This window comes from Ranitomeya variabilis, chromosome 5, assembly GCF_051348905.1.
Source record: "Ranitomeya variabilis isolate aRanVar5 chromosome 5, aRanVar5.hap1, whole genome shotgun sequence".
Classification (NCBI taxonomy): Eukaryota; Metazoa; Chordata; class Amphibia; order Anura; family Dendrobatidae; genus Ranitomeya; species Ranitomeya variabilis.
The window spans coordinates 330965774-330986089 of NC_135236.1; the positions used below are offsets into that span (position 1 = coordinate 330965774).

General features: G+C 46.3%; 1 protein-coding gene across 18 annotated transcripts in view; it reads left to right on the forward strand.

The window, feature by feature from the left end:
- Positions 1–20316, forward strand: part of MAGI2 (membrane associated guanylate kinase, WW and PDZ domain containing 2) — a 1417815-nt gene that overhangs the window by 1382579 nt on the left and 14920 nt on the right. The gene's annotated exons all lie outside the window — the stretch shown is intronic.

Genomic DNA, 20316 nt, shown 5'->3' on the forward strand with positions numbered 1-20316 from the left:
GGACATAACTCTGGTACAGAGGGGAACAAAAGAAACAGTAAAACTATTCCAGGATTAATGGAACAGCACAAATTTAAGGAAGTACTCAGTTTAAATTTAAGAATCTAGTGAAACGTCCACTTTGACTGCAACAATGAACATGCTTTTGATCTTTTTCTAGCACCAAATGGATACAGGTTTAGATCAAATTGTTATACCATGTACTGTATATCCATGATAAGGAACACAGTGATATTGTGTCAGATGAACTGAAGACTTGTGTTAAGTTTTAGCATTCTCTCCAGGTTTTACAAAGAGGGAAAATGTTAAGTTTTACCATCTTGGTAATCTTTTCTTATATTTCATTATGTGATTATAATTGTTTTGTGTAAGTTTTTCAGGCTATTGCATAATTATGTGCTATACAAAGCTGTCAATAAACTAACATACAGTACAAGAAGAATTTCACAGATTTCCTATTGTCACATATAAAAACAATACGAGGTTACCTGGAAATGTACGAAAATGCATGACTTTATAAGATTACATAAAAGTAATCTTAGGCTATGTTCCCATGATGGGGTTTATTTGTGCAGAAAAATACGCAGCATCATAAATTCAGCATCACACAATTCCAGTAAAGTAGGTGGGATTAGTAGAGGTTTCATGTCCACCGTGCGTTAACTCGGCGTGAACTGACTTGCAGTGCATGTTTGAAATCTGCAATGCCAATTCTTCTTGTGGATTCACTGAGATTTATGTGCAGATATTCACCATAGAACTGCATTAGAAGCGGGAAATCCGCAAGTAAAACAAAATGTACTCAAACGCAATGCAAAAAAAACACAAGTAACCTAATTTAGCTAAGGCTTCTTTCTCACTTCCATCAGTAAGGGGCCGTCATAAAGTATCGGCGCAACGTACCGACGGACAGTGGTGATTTTCTACACAATGTGGGCAGCGGACGCAGTGTTTCAACGCGTCCGCTGCCCATAGTAAACTCCCAGGGAGGAGGGGGTGGAGTTCCGTCCGCGCCTGCGCAGTTTAAAATGCAGGACACGACGTACGAAAAAACATTCCCTTGAACGATTTTTCGCTACGACGGTCCGCCAAATACCGACGCATCCAGTGCACGATGGATGCGATGTGTGGCCATACATTGCGATCCGTCGGCAATACAAGTCTATGGGAAAAAAACGCATCCTGCGGGCACATTTCCAGGATGTGTTTTTTTCCCAAAAGGACGCATTGTGACGGATCTAAAAAGACGGAAGTGTGAAAGTAGCCTTATAGGTTCAGAAATTCTGTAGAAAATCTGCATCATCATAACTCACCAAATATTCGTGTGAATGTAGTCTTGGACAAAAGTACAAAAACGCACATTGGATAAAAAGACGTAAAAACGATGAGGCAGCATGAATAGGGATGTGTGGCGTCAAGTCGGTTAGGGGCACAAATGAACCAGATACAATGCCACCACTGTATACACCCAAATAATTTGAAAAGTGCAATGGCATGAAAATTTCCTAAATCATCACTCATCAATGCTTTAGGTATAGTAAACTTACAAAACCACAAAATATGCATCGGTTAGAGCTACATACAGTAAAGGGACCCTGACAGCTGACAGATGCTGCCGGATCCATGGCAACATATATCAGATGCTGACTACATGATTTTAGTCATATATGTCTAACCCCTTCACCCTGGGCCATTTTGCATTTATTTTTTTCATTTTCGTTTTTTCCTCTCCTTCCAAGAGCCATAACCCTTTTTTATATTTCCATCAATATAGCCATATGAGGGCTTGTTTTTTTTGTGGGAACAGTTGTACTATTGAATGGCACCATTGATTTACCATATAGTGTACTGGAAAATGGGAAAAATATTTAAAGTGCAGTGAAATTGCAACAAAAAGTGCAATTCCACAATTGTTTTTTGAGCTTTTTATTTACCATGTTTATTATATGGTAAAACTAACTCAGCAATGGGATTCTCCAGGTCAGTACTAGTACACAGATACCAAACATATAAAGTTTTTTCAAGTGTTAAAAAAAATTCAAAAATTTCTATGAAAATAAAGTTTTGCATTAAATTGCCATTTTCCAAGACCCGTAGCGTTTGTTTTTTTCGGGACATGGGGCTGTTTTTTCAGCCTTACTCTTTGCGCCCTGAGCTGATGTTTTCATTGATACCATTTTTGGTTAGATAAGATGTTTTGATCGCCTGTTATTACATTTTATTGCAGTATTGCAGTGGCCAAAAAAAGTAATTTTGGCGTTTTGATTTTTTGTTTAATGAAGTGATTAATTTATTTTATATTTTGATAGATCGGACATTTCTGAACCAATCAATACCAAATATGTGTATTTTTTGTATGTTTTATTTTCAATGGAGCAAAAGGGGGTGATTTGAAAGTTTGTGGTTCTTTTAATTTTTCTCATATTTTTTAAAACTTTTTTTTAACTATATTTAATAGTCTCCTTAGGAGACTTGAATCTGGGATCATCCAATTGCCTGGCCTATACATAGCAGTGCTTCAGCATTCACGGGCTCGTAATGATAGGCACAGGCATCATCTGCAGACCACCGATTGTCATGACAACTCATCGGCACCCCTCGATCACATGACAGGGGCACCGATGGGCAGCCGGAATGGCGTGCTGCCTTGTGTTCGATCTCGCTGTCTGAGATTGACAGCGGAATTTAACTGGTTAACAGTGGAAATGATATGTTCAGGAACCTGGCTAAGGCTACGTTCACATTTGCATTGTGCGCCGCAGCGTCGGCACAACGCAAACAAAAACACAACAAAACGCACGCTAAAACGCTGCGTTTTGCGACGCATGCGTCCTTTTTGGCCGAAAGTTGGACGCAAAAAAATGCAACTTGCTGCGTTTGCTGTGCCCAATGCTTGCGGCCAAAAAAACGCATGCGTCGCAAAACACAGCACAACGCATGTCCATGCGCCCCCATGTTAAATATGGGGGCGCATGACGCATGCGGCGACGCTGCGGTGCCCGACGCTGCGGCGCCGAACGCTAATGTGAACGTAGACTAACTGGAGTGCTCCGGCTGATCAGCTGTTCAGCGCCGCAGCTGCATGTGTTGCGGCTATGTGACATTCACAGCACATGCATGGAGAGCATGTGTGTTGGCCTCTCCATGCATGTGTTGTGACAGTCACACAGCCGCGACACATGCAGCTGCGGAGCCGAAAAGCTGATCAGCCGGAGCGCTCCATGTATCCAGGTTCCCGCTGTAGCTTATTCGATAAGTGCTATAGCTTGCCGAATAAGCAGGGACCCGAGTGTATTCACTCATCTCTAGATAACAGCTGCGGGTGTAGCTCTGATCCACAAAAGGCTGTTAAAGGCACATAACAACTGATTAGGGGCAGCATGGTGGCTCAGTGGATAGCACTGCTGCCTTGCAGCGCTGGGGTCCTGGGTTCTAATCCCAAATTGGACAACATCTGCAAGGAGTTTGTATGTTATCCCCGTGTTTGCGTGGGTTTCCTCTGGGTACTCCGGTTTCCTCACACACTCCAAAGACATACTGATAGGGAATTTAGATTGTGAGCCCCATTGGGGACAGTGATGATAAAAGTGTACAAACTGTAAAGCGCTGCGGAATATGTTAGCGCTATATTAAAATAAAGATTATTATTATTAAATCAGCTGTCATGTACAGGGAAAGATGTGGGATCAGCATCTGAACCCGCATTAAAGTCAGGCACATGACATAAGATGTAAATATACGTCATGATGTGAAGGGATTACTGTATTTTTGGACTATAAGACGCACCGGACCATAAGACGCACCCCAAATTTTCAGAAGGAAAATAGGGGAAAAATATTAATGTGTCAAATGGGGGTCCGCCTTATAGTCTGAATTCAGCTTACTGGGGGGGATCGGCAACACTGGTGGAGCGTGGTCACAGTGGGTGTTTGTGGTCCCAGGCTGGTGTGGCAGATGCAGTGGCCTCCGGGAAATCCCATCTCAGGCTTGTGCGGCTGGTTCGGCAGGTTTGGCAGGTGCGGCGGTGGTGATCTGTGGTGCGGGGTGCTCCGCCGGGCCTTTTGTGAAATCCCAGAGGCCCCCAGCACATCTATTGCTGCGATGTGGTGGCCCCCTGGAAAATGGCCTCCGGGGGTGGCGCATGTGTCATGATCTCTGCAGGCAGAGATCATAGCAAGCCTATAGAGGGACAAGCTCTCGGAAGATGGAACTATACTGACCATGAACTAAGCCTGCCGCGCAACTAGAAATAGCCAGGTAGCATTTCCTATTTATCGCTAGATGCCCAGCTCTGGCCTAAGACCTAAATAGCTAGCAAAGGGAAATATAAGACCTGGCTCACCTCTAGAGAAATATTCCAAAGAAGACAGTAGCCCCCCACATATAATGACGGTGAGTTCAGATGAAACAACAAACGCAGCAGGAAAATAGTCTTAGCAAATTTGAGGTCCGCTTACTAGATAGCAGAAGACAGATAGTATACTTTCATGGTCAGCAGAAAAACACTAACAAAACACCATCCAGAGATTACCTTAAACTCTGGCATTAACTCATAACGCCAGAGTAGCAATCCCTGATCAACGAGAGCTTTCCAGACACAGTAACAAAACTTCAGCTGTGAACTGGAACAAATAGGCAAAACAAAACATGGACAAAAGTCCAACTTATCTAGTAGCTGTCTAGAAGCAGGAACAAGCACTGAGAGGCATCAGATAACATTGTTGACCGGCAAGAAACCACCAGAGAAATGAGCTTAAATAGCGACACCCACTACTGATGGAACCAGGTGAAACAGGAAAGAGGATGACAAGTCCAATTCCACAAGCGGCCACCGGGGGAGCCCAGAATCCAAATTCACAACAGTACCCCCCCCTCAAGGAGGGGGCACCGAACCCTCACCAGATCCACCAGGGCGACCAGGATGAGCCCTATGGAAGGCACGAACAAGATCAGAAGCATGAACATCAGATGCATTGACCCAAGAATTATCCTCCTGGCCGTAACCCTTCCAGTTGACCAGATACTGGAGTTTCCGTCTGGAAACACGAGAGTCCAAAATTTTCTCCACAACGTACTCCAACTCACCCTCAACCAACACCGGAGCAGGAGGCTCAACTGAAGGTACAACAGGTACCTCATACCTGCGCAATAACGACCGATGAAAAACGTTATGAATGGAAAAGGACGCAGGGAGGTCCAAACGGAAAGAAACAGGATTAAGAATCTCCAATATTCTATAAGGGCCGATGAACCGAGGTTTAAACTTAGGAGAAGAGACCCTCATAGGGACAAAACGAGAAGACACCCACACTAAATCTCCAACACAAAGCCGAGAACCAACACGACGACGACGGTTGGCAAAACGCTGAGTCTTCTCCTGGGACAACTTCAAATTGTCCATAACCTGCCCCCAGATGTGATGCAATCTCTCCACCACCGCATCCACTCCAGGACAATCCGAGGATTCCACCTGACCGGAGGAAAATCGAGGGTGAAACCCCGAATTACAGAAAAACGGGGACACCAAGGTGGAAGAACTGGCCCGATTATTGAGGGCGAACTCTGCCAATGGCAAAAAAGCAACCCAATCATCCTGGTCAGCAGAGACAAAACACCTCAGATATGTCTCAAGGGTCTGATTAGTCCGCTCGGTCTGGCCATTAGTCTGAGGGTGAAAAGCAGATGAAAAAGACAAATCTATGCCCATCCTAGCACAGAATGCCCGCCAAAATCTAGACACAAATTGGGTACCTCTGTCAGAAACAATATTCTCAGGAATACCGTGCAATCGGACAACATTCTGAAAAAACAGAGGAACCAACTCAGAAGAAGAAGGCAACTTGGGCAGAGGAACCAAATGGACCATTTTAGAGAAACGGTCACAGACCACCCAGATGACAGACATCTTCTGGGAAACAGGCAGATCTGAAATAAAATCCATCGAGATGTGTGTCCAAGGCCTCTTAGGAATAGGCAAGGGCAACAGCAGTCCGCTAGCCCGAGAACTACAAGACTTGGCCCGAGCACAAACGTCACATGACTGCACAAAGACTCGCACATCTCGTGACAGGGAAGGCCACCAGAAGGATCTTGCCACCAAATCCCTGGTACCAAAAATTCCGGGATGACCTGCCAATGCAGAAGAATGTACCTCAGAGATGACTCTGCTGGTCCAATCATCCGGAACAAACAGTCTATCAGGCGGACAACGATCCGGTCTATCCGCCTGAAACTCTTGCAAGGACCGCCGCAGATCAGGAGAAACGGCCGACAAAATTACTCCCTGCCTAAGGATACCTGTGGGTTCAGAATTACCAGGAGAGTCCGGGTCAAAACTCCTAGAAAGGGCATCTGCCTTAACATTCTTAGAACCCGGTAGGTATGACACCACAAAATTAAAGCGAGAAAAAAATAAAGACCAGCGCGCCTGTCTAGGATTCAGGCGTCTGGCAGTCTCAAGATAAATCAAATTTTTGTGGTCAGTCAATACCACCACCTGATGCCTAGCCCCCTCGAGCCAATGGCGCCACTCCTCAAACGCCCACTTCATGGCCAAAAGCTCCCGATTCCCAACATCATAATTCCGCTCTGCGGGCGAAAATTTGCGAGAAAAGAAGGCACAAGGCCTAATGACGGAGCAGTCGGAACCTTTCTGCGACAACACTGCCCCAGCTCCGATCTCCGAAGCGTCAACCTCAACCTGAAAAGGCAGATTCACATCAGGCTGACGCAACACAGGGGCAGAGGCAAAACGGCGCTTAAGCTCCTGAAAGGCCTCTACAGCATGAGGGGACCAATTAGCAACATCAGCGCCTTGTCTGGTCAAATCAGTCAGTGGTTTAACGACATCCGAAAAACCAGCAATAAATCGGCGGTAAAAGTTGGCAAAGCCCAAAAATCTCTGAAGACCCTTAAGAGAGGAGGGCTGAGTCCAGTCACAAATAGCTTGCACCTTGACGGGATCCATCTCAATGGAAGAGGGAGAAAAAATATACCCCAAAAAGGAAATTTTCTGGACCCCAAAAACGCACTTAGACCCCTTCACACATAAAGAATTAGACCGCAGAACCTGAAAAACTCTCCTGACCTGCTGGACATGAGAGTCCCAGTCATCAGAAAAAATCAGAATATCATCCAGATATATTATCATAAATTTATCCAGAAAATCGCGGAAAACATCATGCATAAAAGACTGGAAAACTGAAGGGGCATTAGAAAGACCAAAAGGCATGACCAAATACTCAAAGTGGCCCTCGGGCGTATTAATCGCGGTCTTCCACTCATCCCCCTGCCTGATCCGCACCAAATTATACGCCCCACGAAGATCAATTTTAGAGAACCACTTAGCACCCTCTATACGAGCAAACAAATCAGTAAGCAATGGCAATGGGTATTGATACTTAACAGTGATCTTATTCAGAAGCCGATAATCAATACATGGTCTCAAAGAGCCGTCTTTTTTTGAGACAAAGAAAAACCCAGCTCCCAAGGGAGAAGAAGATGGACGAATATGTCCCTTTTCCAAAGACTCCTTTATATATTCCCGCATAGCAGAATGTTCCGGCACAGACAAATTAAACAAACGACCCTTTGGATATTTACAACCCGGTATCAAATCTATGGCACAATCGCACTCACGGTGCGGAGGTAACGACCCAAGCTTGGGTTCGTCAAAGACGTCTTGATAATCAGAGAGGAACTCAGGGACTTCAGAGGGAATGGACGACGAAATAGAAACCAAAGGTACGTCCCCATGAATACCCTTACATCCCCAGCTCAACACAGACATTGCTCTCCAGTCCAAGACTGGGTTGTGAGACTGCAACCATGGCAATCCCAGTACCAAATCGTCATGTAAATTATACAGCACCAGGAAACGAATAATCTCCTGGTGATCCGGATTGATACGCATGGTTACTTGTGTCCAGTATTGTGGTTTATTATTAGCCAATGGGGTGGAGTCAATCCCCTTCAGAGGAATAAGAGTCTCCAAAGGCTCTAAATCAAAACCACAACGATTGGCAAAGGACCAATCCATAAGACTCAGAGCGGCGCCAGAGTCAACATAGGCGTCCGTGGCAATGGATGACAAAGAGCAAATCAGGGTTACAGACAAAATAAACTTAGACTGAATGGTGCCAATGGAAACAGACTTATCAAGCTTCTTTGTACGCCTAGAGCATGCTGATATAACATGAGTAGAATCCCCACAATAGAAACACAATCCATTCTTCCGTCTAAAATTCTGTCGCTCGCTCCTGGACAGAATTCTATCACACTGCATACTTTCTGGCGTCTTTTCCATAGACACCGCCAGATGGTGCACCGGTTTGCGCTCCCGCAGACGCCTATCAATCTGAATAGCCATTGTCATGGACTCATTCAGACCTGCAGGCAAAGGGAACCCCACCATAACATCCTTAACGGCATCAGAGAGACCTTCTCTGAAAGTTGCCGCCAAGGCGCACTCATTCCACTGAGTAAGCACAGACCATTTACGGAATTTTTGGCAGAAAACTTCAGCTTCGTCTTGCCCCTGAGATAGTGCCATCAAAGTTTTTTCTGCCTGAAGTTCCAAATGAGGTTCCTCATAAAGCAAGCCCAAGGCCAGAAAAAACGCATCCACATCGCGTAACGCAGGATCCCCTGCTGGCAATGAGAAGGCCCAATCTTGAGGGTCACCCCTGAGCAAGGAAATCACAATCCTAACCTGCTGAGCAGGGTCTCCAGCTGAACGAGACTTCAGGGACAAATAAAGCTTACAATTATTTCGGAAATTCTGGAAGCTAGCTCTATTCCCTGTGAAGAACTCCGGCAAAGGAATTCTCGGCTCAGATACCGGAGCATGTACCACAAAATCTTGTAAATTTTGTACTTTCGTGATGAGATTATTCAAACCCGCAGTTACACTCTGGAGATCCATTATTGTCAGGTGCACACAGAGCATACAGAGATTAGGAGGAGAGAGAGAAAAAAGACTGCAGCAAGGCAGACTGGAGGAAAAAAAAAAAAAAAAAAAAAATTCCAGCAGACTTCTTATAACTCTCCTTTCTCAACCTGGGTCTTTAACACTTTATGGGCCGGTCAAACTGTCATGATCTCTGCAGGCAGAGATCATAGCAAGCCTATAGAGGGACAAGCTCTCGGAAGATGGAACTATACTGACCATGAACTAAGCCTGCCGCGCAACTAGAAATAGCCAGGTAGCATTTCCTATTTATCGCTAGATGCCCAGCTCTGGCCTAAGACCTAAATAGCTAGCAAAGGGAAATATAAGACCTGGCTCACCTCTAGAGAAATATTCCAAAGAAGACAGTAGCCCCCCACATATAATGACGGTGAGTTCAGATGAAACAACAAACGCAGCAGGAAAATAGTCTTAGCAAATTTGAGGTCCGCTTACTAGATAGCAGAAGACAGATAGTATACTTTCATGGTCAGCAGAAAAACACTAACAAAACACCATCCAGAGATTACCTTAAACTCTGGCATTAACTCATAACGCCAGAGTAGCAATCCCTGATCAACGAGAGCTTTCCAGACACAGTAACAAAACTTCAGCTGTGAACTGGAACAAATAGGCAAAACAAAACATGGACAAAAGTCCAACTTATCTAGTAGCTGTCTAGAAGCAGGAACAAGCACTGAGAGGCATCAGATAACATTGTTGACCGGCAAGAAACCACCAGAGAAATGAGCTTAAATAGCGACACCCACTACTGATGGAACCAGGTGAAACAGGAAAGAGGATGACAAGTCCAATTCCACAAGCGGCCACCGGGGGAGCCCAGAATCCAAATTCACAACACGCATGTTCAAATTGTCGGGACAAGATCTCAATCTGAGCATGCACCACCCCTGGCATCCATTTTCCTGGAAGCCACCACATCACAGCAGATTGAGATCTCGGCAACGAGATCTCAATCTGAGCTTGCACCGCCCCCCGGCGGCCATTTTCCCGGAGGCACTGCATCACAACAATGTATGTGTGGGGGCCTCCAGGCTTTCACAAAATTCTGGTGGAGCCCCCCGCACCACAAAGCACCACTGCCGAAACTGCCACACCAGCCTGGGAAGGGAGTGTGATTGTCAAACCGGGACCGCCGCAGAATCGCCCGACTCCAGCTGCGCCACAGTATTTGTGTTAGGGCTAGCGGAACGCACCGAGTAAATAGATGTTTTTATTGATATTGGTGCGTTCGCAGCCCGGGGTCCACCGTGCAGGAGTACCTGCTGCTAGCAAACGGCGGCACTATATGGCGGTATGGACTAACTCAGTTAATTCACTGAGTAGCCGTGAAAGCAAAGCACTGTGCCCTGTTAGACTTCACAGAGGCACAGGCTAACTGCCCAAACAGAGCAGTCAGTGGTCACGCATGCACACAAAACTCCTCGCCGGAGGTGCCAGCATTCTAGGGGCTTATTTCAGCCAGGTCCCTGAATACATACAAACACAAACTCCTCGCCAGAGGTGCCAGCATTCTAGGGGCTTATTTCAGCCGGGTCCCTGAACACACTCTCACGTGACCACACTGGTGCAAAGCACATAACAAAGAACAATACTAGCGCATGGCCGTGCGGCCATGCAAACCTTAAATAGTTGCAGCACGTACAGGACCTTCCTAGAAGGACCAATGAGAGGCTGCCATAGAGCGTGAGCACCTACAGGACCTTCCTGAAGGACCAATGGCCTTAGCTGCAGTATCTGATCATGTGACCCTCGATCTCCACTGAGAGATCCTACTCTGGGCATGCTCAGAAGGAGAAAAGCAGGACTTAGTCCCAGAAGCGTCTGCTCGCTGCTGCCCAGCACTGACTTCAATGGCAGAAGCAGGAAAGGCAGCAGTAACTCTTTGTACAGAGACTGACTGAGCGAGACGCTGGGACCGATGTCTTCACCGAGCAGGCTCCGCTGCAGCAGGAGAAGAATGGGGGACTGCAGCGGAGATGGCCCGAGATTCCCCCTGTGCAGAGGCGGGAACTCGACCCCTAACATTACCCCCCCTCCTAGGACCCCCCCTCCTTGGGCCTCACTACACTCAAAGGCAGTAATGAGCTGCAGAGCCCGAATATGCTCAGCAGGCTCCCAGGACCTATCCTCAGGACCGTCACCCTTCCAGTCCACCAAATAAAATTTTTTGCCACGAACCACCTTGAACCCCAAAATAGCGTTCACCTCGTAATCGTCCGTAGATGAACCCGATGTCCAGGCAGATGACTCAGAAAACCGGGACATGTATACGGGCTTAAGGAGGGACACATGAAAGGGGTCGGTGATACCTAGGCATGGAGGAAGGGCTAGACAGTAGACCACAGGATTAACCTGTTCGAGGACCTTGAAGGGACCCAAGTAGCGAGGAGCAAACTTAGTGGACTCAACACGCTGCCTGATGTTACTAGCGGAGAGCCACACTAAGTCGCCAGGAGCAAAGGTCGGGGCAGGGCGCCGATGTGCATCGGCGGAGGACCTCATTCTCTCCGTGGAGGCCCGAATGGCATCCTGAGTGCGGTCCCAAATGTCTCGTGCCTCCACTGCCCAGTCTGCCACCCTGGAGTCAGCAGAGGACACGGACATAGGCACAGGAACAGGCAGATGTTGGCCGTAATTAAGGAGGAAAGGAGTCTGACCGGTGGAGTCGGCTACAGCGTTGTTAAGGGCAAACTCAGCCCACGGTAACAAGGATGCCCATTCATCCTGCCTGGCAGAAACAAAATGTTGTAAATAAGTGACCAGAGTCTGATTGGCCCTCTCAACCAACCCATTCATCTTGGGATGATAAGCCGAGGAGAGATTTAACTCAATACTGAGTAGACGACAAAGCTCCCTCCAGAATCGAGACGCAAACTGGGGACCCCGGTCACTGACAATCTTGTCCGGCATACCGTGTAAGCGAAAGATATGCTTGATGAACAAGGCTGCCAGAGCCCATGCAGAAGGTAGCCGTGGAAGAGGCACCAAATGAACCATTTTGGAAAAATGGTCGGTGATCACCCAGATAATGGTGCAACTACAAGACTTGGGTAAGCCCACCACAAAGTCCATCCCGACCATCTCCCAGGGCCTGTCCGCCACCGGCAGAGGGTAAAGCAACCCAGCTGGCCATTGCCGAGGGGACTTGTTCTTGGCGCAAAAGGCACACGTCCGAACAGTCTGCGACATCACGAGCCATATGCGGCCACCAGTATCTCCTCGCCAGTAACTCAGATGTCCTTTTGGAACCAAAATGTCCACCCACCCTGGACGAGTGTGCCCAAGAGAGAACCTCCGGTCGCAAACTGGATGGTACATAACTTAAGTCTTGCCTGGAGGCACAGACTCTAGCGAAACCTGGGCCACAGTTCTCAGGCTCTCAGTGGGGACAATAAGCCGAGGCTCCTCTTCCTCCTCCACAGATGACACAACGGAGCGAGAGAGAGCGTCGGCACGAATGTTCTTCTCCCCAGAAAGAAAATGGAGGGTGAAATGAAACCGGGAGAAGAACAAGGACCATCTGGCCTGGCGAGAATTTAACCCCTGGGCTGTCTGCAGGTACACCAAATTTTTATGATCTGTGAAGACTTGGAAGGGAAGATGTCTCCACTCCGAGAACGCCAACTTCATGGCTAGCAACTCCCTGTCCCCAATGGAATAATTCCTCTCTGCTGGTGAGAAGGTCTTAGAAAAGAAGAAGCAAGGATGCTTCCGACCTTGAGCATCCTTTTGGAAGAGGACTGCTCCAGCACCATCAGATGAGGCATCCACCTCCATAATAAATGGCTTATCTACATCGGGGCGATGAAAAATGGGAGCGCTAGCGAAGTGTGACTTTATGGAGTTAAAGGCATTGGAGACCTCCTCAGACCACAATTTGGGATTTTCCCCCTTCTTGGTCAGGGCAACCAAGGGAGCTACGAAAGTTGAGAAGTGCGGAATGAACTGGCGATAATAATTAATGAACACCATAAATCGCTGCACAGCTTTAAGAGAATGGGGTTCCTGCCAGTCCATCACAGCCTGTAGTTTGGCAGGATCCCTAGCCAATCCCTGGGCGGAGATGATATAGCCTAGGAAACGTAAGGACTCCTACTCGAACATACACCTCTCCAACTTGGCATAGAGGGAGTTTGCCCGTAGGAGGTCGAAGACTTTGCAAACATCTCTCTGGTGGGAGTCAATATCTGGAGAGTAGATGAGAATATCATGCAGATAGACTACTACCGAGGTGGTGAGCATATCCCAGAAGATGTCGTTCACAAAGTCTTGGAAAATGGCTGGGGCATTACAGAGCCCGAAGGGCATCACCAGATATTCATTGTGCCCATCCATGGTGTTAAAAGCCGTCTTCCATTCGTCCCCCTCACGGATGCGAATCAGGTTGTAAGCACCCCGCAGATCTAATTTAGTAAACACCCTTGCTCCCCGAAGCCTATCGAAGAGCTCAGATATCAAGGGCAAAGGATACTTATTCTTAATGGTGAGGGCGTTAAGACCCCTGTAGTCTATACATGGACGCAGTTCCCCATTCTTCTTCTGCACGAAGAAGAACCCAGCCCCAGCAGGTGACACTGACTTCCTGATGAACCCTCTTGCCAGATTCTCTTGAATGTACTGAGACATTGCCTCCGTCTCCGGGAGAGATAACGGATAAACTCGACCCCGGGGAGGCTCAGCACCAGGCAAGAGATCAATAGGACAGTCATAGGGGCGATGGGGCGGAAGGGTCTCCGCTGCCTTTTTGGAGAACACGTCTGCATAAGACCAATATTGCTTGGGGAGAGAGGATAGATCTGCGGGTACCTCTGTAGTCGCAACCTGAACGCACTCCCTCTGACACCTACCCCCACAAGATTCACCCCATCCCAGAATTCTGCCTGAGGACCACTCGATATGAGGAGAGTGGTACCGTAGCCAAGGTATCCCCAACAGGACCTCATCAATTCCCTCAGGAATGACAAGCAGAGATATAATCTCCTTATGGGATGGTGACATGCACAGAGGGATGGTCTGGTGTGTTATCTGTGAGGGCAGTGTCGACTGTCATGATTCCCCAATGGCATGGGAACATCAGAAACACAAAATAACAGACTAGCCCTCGGGTGATGGAAACTCAAGCTGACCGTGACCTAAATCTACCACACAACTAACAGTAGCCAGGAAGCATTCCTACGGCTGCCTAGATGCCACGCGCCAGCCGGAGAACTAACTACGCCTGGAAGAGGAAGGAACAGACCTGGCTTACCTCTAGTGAAATTCCCCAAAGATGATAGTAGCCCCCACATATATTAACGGTGAGTTCAGAGGAAAAGACATACACAGTATGAAGGTAGATTTAGCAAAGCGAGGTCCACTTACTAGATAGAGGAAGGATACAAAAGAGGACTTCACGGTCAGCTGAAAAACCCTTTCAAAAACCCATCCTGAAATTACTTTAAGACTCCTGTGTCAACTCATGACACAGGAGTGGCAATTTCAGTCCACAAGAGCTTCCAGTAACAGGAAATGACAAACTGTAAACTGGACAAAAAATACAAAACAAAAAGGACAAGAGTCCACTTAGCTGATCAGCAGACTGGTAGCAGGAACATGCAACTGAAAGACTCAGGTTACAATGATGACCGGCAAGGAAGTGACTGGAGAGCAAGGCTAAATAGGGAACTCCCAAAACTGATGGAAGCAGGTGAGCTGAGGCAGAAAGGAACACACAAGTCTCCAGTACCACCAGCCACCACTAGGGGAGCCCAAAAAGCGGATCACAACAGTCGACCCATTCACCACTCGTACCGTTACTGGTTGAGCTAGCATAACCAGGGGTATTGCGTGACTTTGGGCGAAGGCAGAAGACATAAAATTGCCCTCCACCCCAGAATCCACGCAGAGCTCTACCGAGTGGGAGGATGAGCCTATAATAATTGTCCCCTTAAAGGACAATTTGGAGGCAAACGTCGCCGTGTCTAGTGTACCTCCACCTACTACCACTAGACGCTGACGTTTCCTCGACCGCTGGGGACATCTGGTGGCAAGATATCCTGACTGCTGGCAAACATGACAGACCTTGAGTGCACAAGCAGATCCCGCTCGTGACACTTCCATGGCCTCATGTGACTCAGGAACCAGGACCGGAGATTCCAGAGGTTTGGCGAAGGTGGGAGCCAGCCGAAACCTCTGCCTACACTGGGCTAGCTCTAACCTCCGCTCGTTAAAACGGAGGTCAATTCGAGTAGAGACAGTTATTAACTCCTCCAGTGTGGCAGGAATCTCCCTAGTGGCCAGAGCGTCCTTAACGTGATCAGCCAGGCCCCTCCAAAATATGGGGATAAGGGCTTTATCTGACCACTCCAGCTCAGAAGCTAAAGTACGAAAGCGGACGGCAAAATGGCTGACCAAGGACATACCCTGAGTTAATGCCAGCAGTTGGAGCGCCATGTCATGGGTGACTTGAGGTCCTAAAAAGACCTGTTTCAGAGTGCTCAGGAACAGCGGAGCACTCTGCACCACATGATCGCCATGCTCCCACAGCGGCGTAGCCCATTCTAACGCCCTGTCCGACAAGAGAGACAGAATAAATCCCACCTTAGCCCGCTCAGTGGGAAAACGTGCAGCCAGGAGCTCGAGGTGAATAGAGCACTGACTCACGAATCCCCTACAAGATTTGCTATCTCCAGAAAATTTTTCTGGCAGCGGGAGGTGAGATAATGTCGGAACAGGGGTGGTAGTGGACAAGGTTGCAGCAGCCACGCTAGCAGCCTGTACAGCAACTGCGGTAACATCCACAGCTGAGGTTGAGCTCTCGAGAGCCGCCAACCTACCCTCCAGCTGCTGGATATACCGCAAGGATTGCTGAATGTCCGCCATTTACTAGCCAGACCCTGGGGCTAGTATTCTGTTAGGGCTAGCGGAATGCACCGAGTAAATAGAGATGTTTTTATTGATATTGGTGCGTTCGCAGCCCGGGCTCCACCGTGCAGGAGTACCTGCTGCTAGCAAACGGCGGCACTATATGGCGGTATGGACTAACTCACTTAATTCACCGAGTAGCCGTGAAAGCAAAGCACTGTGCCCTGTTAGACTTCACAGAGGCACAGGCTGACTGCCCAAACAGAAAGCAGTCAGTGGTCACGCATGCACACAAAACTCCTCACCGGAGGTGCAAGCATTCTAGGGGCTTATTTCAGCCAGGTCCCTGAATACATACAAATACAAACTCCTCGCCAGAGGTGCCAGCATTCTAGGGGCTTTTTTCAGCCGGGTCCCTGAACACACTCTCACGTGACCACACTGGCGCAAAGCACATAACAAAGAACAATACTAGCGCATGGCCGTGCGGCCATGCGAACCTTAAATAGTTGCAGCACGTACAGGACCTTCCTAGAAGGACCAATGAGAGGCTGCCACAGAGCGTGAGCACCTACAGGACCTTCCTGAAGGACCAATGGCCTTAGCTGCAGTATCTGATCATGTGACCCTCGATCTCCACTGAGAGATCCTACTCTGGGCATGCTCAGAAGGAGAAAAGCAGGACTTAGTCCCAGAAGCATCTGCTCGCTGCTGCCCAGCACTGACTTCAATGGCAGAAGCAGGAAAGGCAGCAGTAACTCTTTGTACAGAGTCAGACTGAGCGAGATGCTGGGACCGACATCTCCGCTGAGCAGGCTCCACTGCGGCAAGAGAACAATGGGGGACCACAGCGGAGATGGCCCGAGATTCCCCCTGTACAGAGGCGGGAACACGACCCCTAACAATTTGTAGGTATATTCCGACTATAATACGCACCCCCATTTCCCCCAAAAAATTTGGGAGAAAAAAGTGCATCTCATAGTCCAAAAAATATGGTAACTGTTAAACGCTGCAGCATTTCAGGGAAAAAGTTTTATAGCGACAGGGGTCAGGCAGGTCCCCAGGGTCTCTCTCAACCAATTCCTGTGAAGTGATAGGTCTGTCCCTATATGTGCACACAGTGAACCTCCTGTGCCAGTAGTCTCCCATGCGGCTTGGTGACTATTAAACGATATATTTTATCTGACATGCTGCAGCATTTCAGAGTTAAGCAAACATGGCTAAAATTATATACTTGGCTGTGAGTTTCCCTTTAATCCCTTAGTAATCACCAATATGCCTTTTTTACTGACCTTAGATATAAAAATGAAGCAGCTGTTGGCTGTATACTATAGCCAACACCCTGCTGCATCAGCCACAATTGGTGTTGACATTGATTGTGGCCATTTAGCCGCTTAAATTCTACTGTCACGTGACAACGGCATCTAGATGGTTAACAGAGCATGTACCCCATTGGCACCCTGAGATCTTGATTGTATGTTTCTGATTGTTGCCATAGGAATGGCAACAATCAGGGAAAAATGCAAAGTGCTACATCTGGGCAATAAAAATGAAAAAAGCACATACAGAATGGGAGGTATAGGGCTAAGCAAAGCACATGTGAAAAAAACTTGGGCATACTAATAGATCACAGATTAAACAAGAGTCAACAGTGTGATGCAGCAGCAAAAAGGGCAAATACAATTCTGGTATGTATTAACAGAAGCATACAGTCTAGATCACGTGAAGTCATTATTGCCCTCTACTCCTCTTTGGTCAGACCTCATCTGGAATACTGTGTCCAGTTTTGGGCACCACATTTTAAAAAATACATCAACAAACTGGAGCAAGTTCAGAGAAGAGCGACCAGAATGGTAACTGGTCTGCAAACCATGTCCTATGAGGAACGTTTACAGGATTTGGGAATGTTTAGCTTGCAAAAAAGAAGAGGAGAGGAGACTTAATATCTGTCTACAAATATCTCAAGGGCTGTCACATTGTAGAAGGATCATCTTTATTCTCATTTGCACAAGGAAAGACTAGAAGCAATGGGATGAAACTGAATGGGAGGAGACACAGATTAGATATTAGAAAAAACTTTTTGACAGTTAGGATGATCAATGAGTGGAACAGGCTGCCACGAGAGGTGGTGAGTTCTCCTTAATGGAAGTCTTGAGTCCAGAGGCTGGACAGACACCTGTCTGGGATGATTTAGTGAATCCTCCTTTGAGCAGGGGTTTGGACCAGATGACCCAGGAGGTCCCTTCCAACTCTAACATTCTATGATTTTATGAATCCAATGCAAAGTAATGGATGTATGGTATGCCAGCCATAATTGCATATTCAGAAGTTATCAACATTTTACTGGTAAAAATATAATTTTTCATTCCTGCATTCCACTGTACGTTAATCCCTGAAAAGCACCTGAAGGGTTAATATAATATATTGAGGGGTGCTGTTTTTAAAATGATACCTCTTTGGGGGTTTTCCAATATAGGCTCCTCAAAGATACTTTAAAACTGTAGAAATAGATCCCTAAAAAAATAAATTTTGTATGTTTCCTTGAAAAAATGAAAAATTTGAAACCTTTTAATATCCTAACAAAATATAAGAACCATTTACAAATAATGCTCAAGTAAAGCAAAGATGAGGGAAATGTTATTTGATAATTTGTTTTGTGTGGTATGACTATCTGGATTATAGGTATAAACAAATTTGAAAATTGCAATTTTTTTAAAGTTTTTCTTAAATATCTGATGGCTTTTGAATTTATTTATAAAAAAAATCAACATAAATTTACCATTAACATAATGTACAATGTGTCATGAAAAAAAATTATCTCATGGGGATATGTTGAAACATTTCAGACTTATTACCACAAAAATTGACACGTCAGATTTGAAAAATTTGGCAGATTGACTGGGCTGTGGGCGGCGTTTCACCACATGTCACAGCCCAGTATCCAGCGCACGCTTGCTGCCAATTAAAGCATAGGAGAGAGGGAAAGCTTGCATTGGATACTGGGCTGTGACATGCAATGAAACGCCACCCACAGCCCAGTCAATCAGGGGGGTTGTGTGCAACTGGGTCACTTCTGGGTGAATTCAGGAATTCCAAAAGTTGATGTGACATCACCTTATGTCAGTGACGGTTGCAGCTGGGGTCACGTGTTGTGGACTGAGCGAGCTGTGAGTGCCGCTCACAGGCACATATGGCGGCAGAAAGTATTTACAAAAATGCGTGGTTAAAAGGTGTAAATAAATGGGGGCTCTTTAGTATATCATGTGGATTGTCAAATCCTAATTTTATAACAAAGGTAATCTTTCAATTACACAAGTGACCAAGTTAAAGGGATGTGCCAGTTATGCTAACAGCCAACAACGGAATACAGTTATAGTTTGCAGATTTATATTGAGCTTAAAAAAACACTATAAAACACTTATCTTCTACAACTGAGTAGTTTATCACAGTCTCTAAAATTTGGAGGACTAATATGCTAATAAAGTTAATCAAGGCAGGGTTCAAACCACCACAGTCATTGGTTAGATGGTGTGGCATATAGTGCACTAACTTTTGGCCTATAAATCAAAATTTTGATTTTTTTTCTTATATTGTCTCAATTCTTCGCTATTTTTAGATCTTTGTTAGCTTTTGTGTATGTAATGCTTCTTATTTTTATCTAGTAGCTGAAAAACTTTAGTCCTGCTTAAAGCTAACAAATTTAGAATTTTTTAATGGTTCACGATCTGAGTTGTGTCCCTGCCTTTGATGCAGGCTTGCGTGCCGAACCCGCATCTTTCTCCATACATGATTGCTGACTTAATCAGCTATGACGTGCCTTTGACAGAAGCATTTTCTGACAGCGGCATTTAAAATGCGCAGACATTGGTGCACGTCTTTCCACCTCCCATCGGCAAGCCTGTGGTGTGATTGCCCAGACCCGATGGGTTGTCAGGATAGCCAGTGTCTGCTGTTGACCCTTGTGCCTGTCATTATGATGTGGCCTATGGCTGGTGTTCATAGGAAATCATGATTTCTGCTATACACAGCAGTGCAAATGCACTGCTGTGTATAGCACATGCAATCAGATGATCACAGCTTCAAGTCTCCTAAGGGGACTATTATGCACATTAAAAAGTAAAGAAACATTTTTCAAAAATATGAAAAACGATAAAAAAAACATTTTGCATTTTCAAAGCACTTGGAGTGTTTTTTCCCCCTTTCCAGTGCATCATCATGCTAAATTAATTATGTAATTCCAAAGTACAACTCGTTCCGCAAATAACAAGCTCCTGTATAGCTGTATTGATGGAAAAAGAAGAAGAAGGGGAAGAGAAAACAAAAACACAGAAAATCACAAGGTTAAGAAGGGGTTAAGTGCACAGAAAACTGTGATACATCCTTTATATTTGTAATCTTTATGAGCTTATTTTTTTTCATTCCCAATGATTATCTGCATATAAGAGCTGCCTTTCACCCTTTACTGTCTGTGGATAACGTATATACTTTTAAAGGAGTCTACA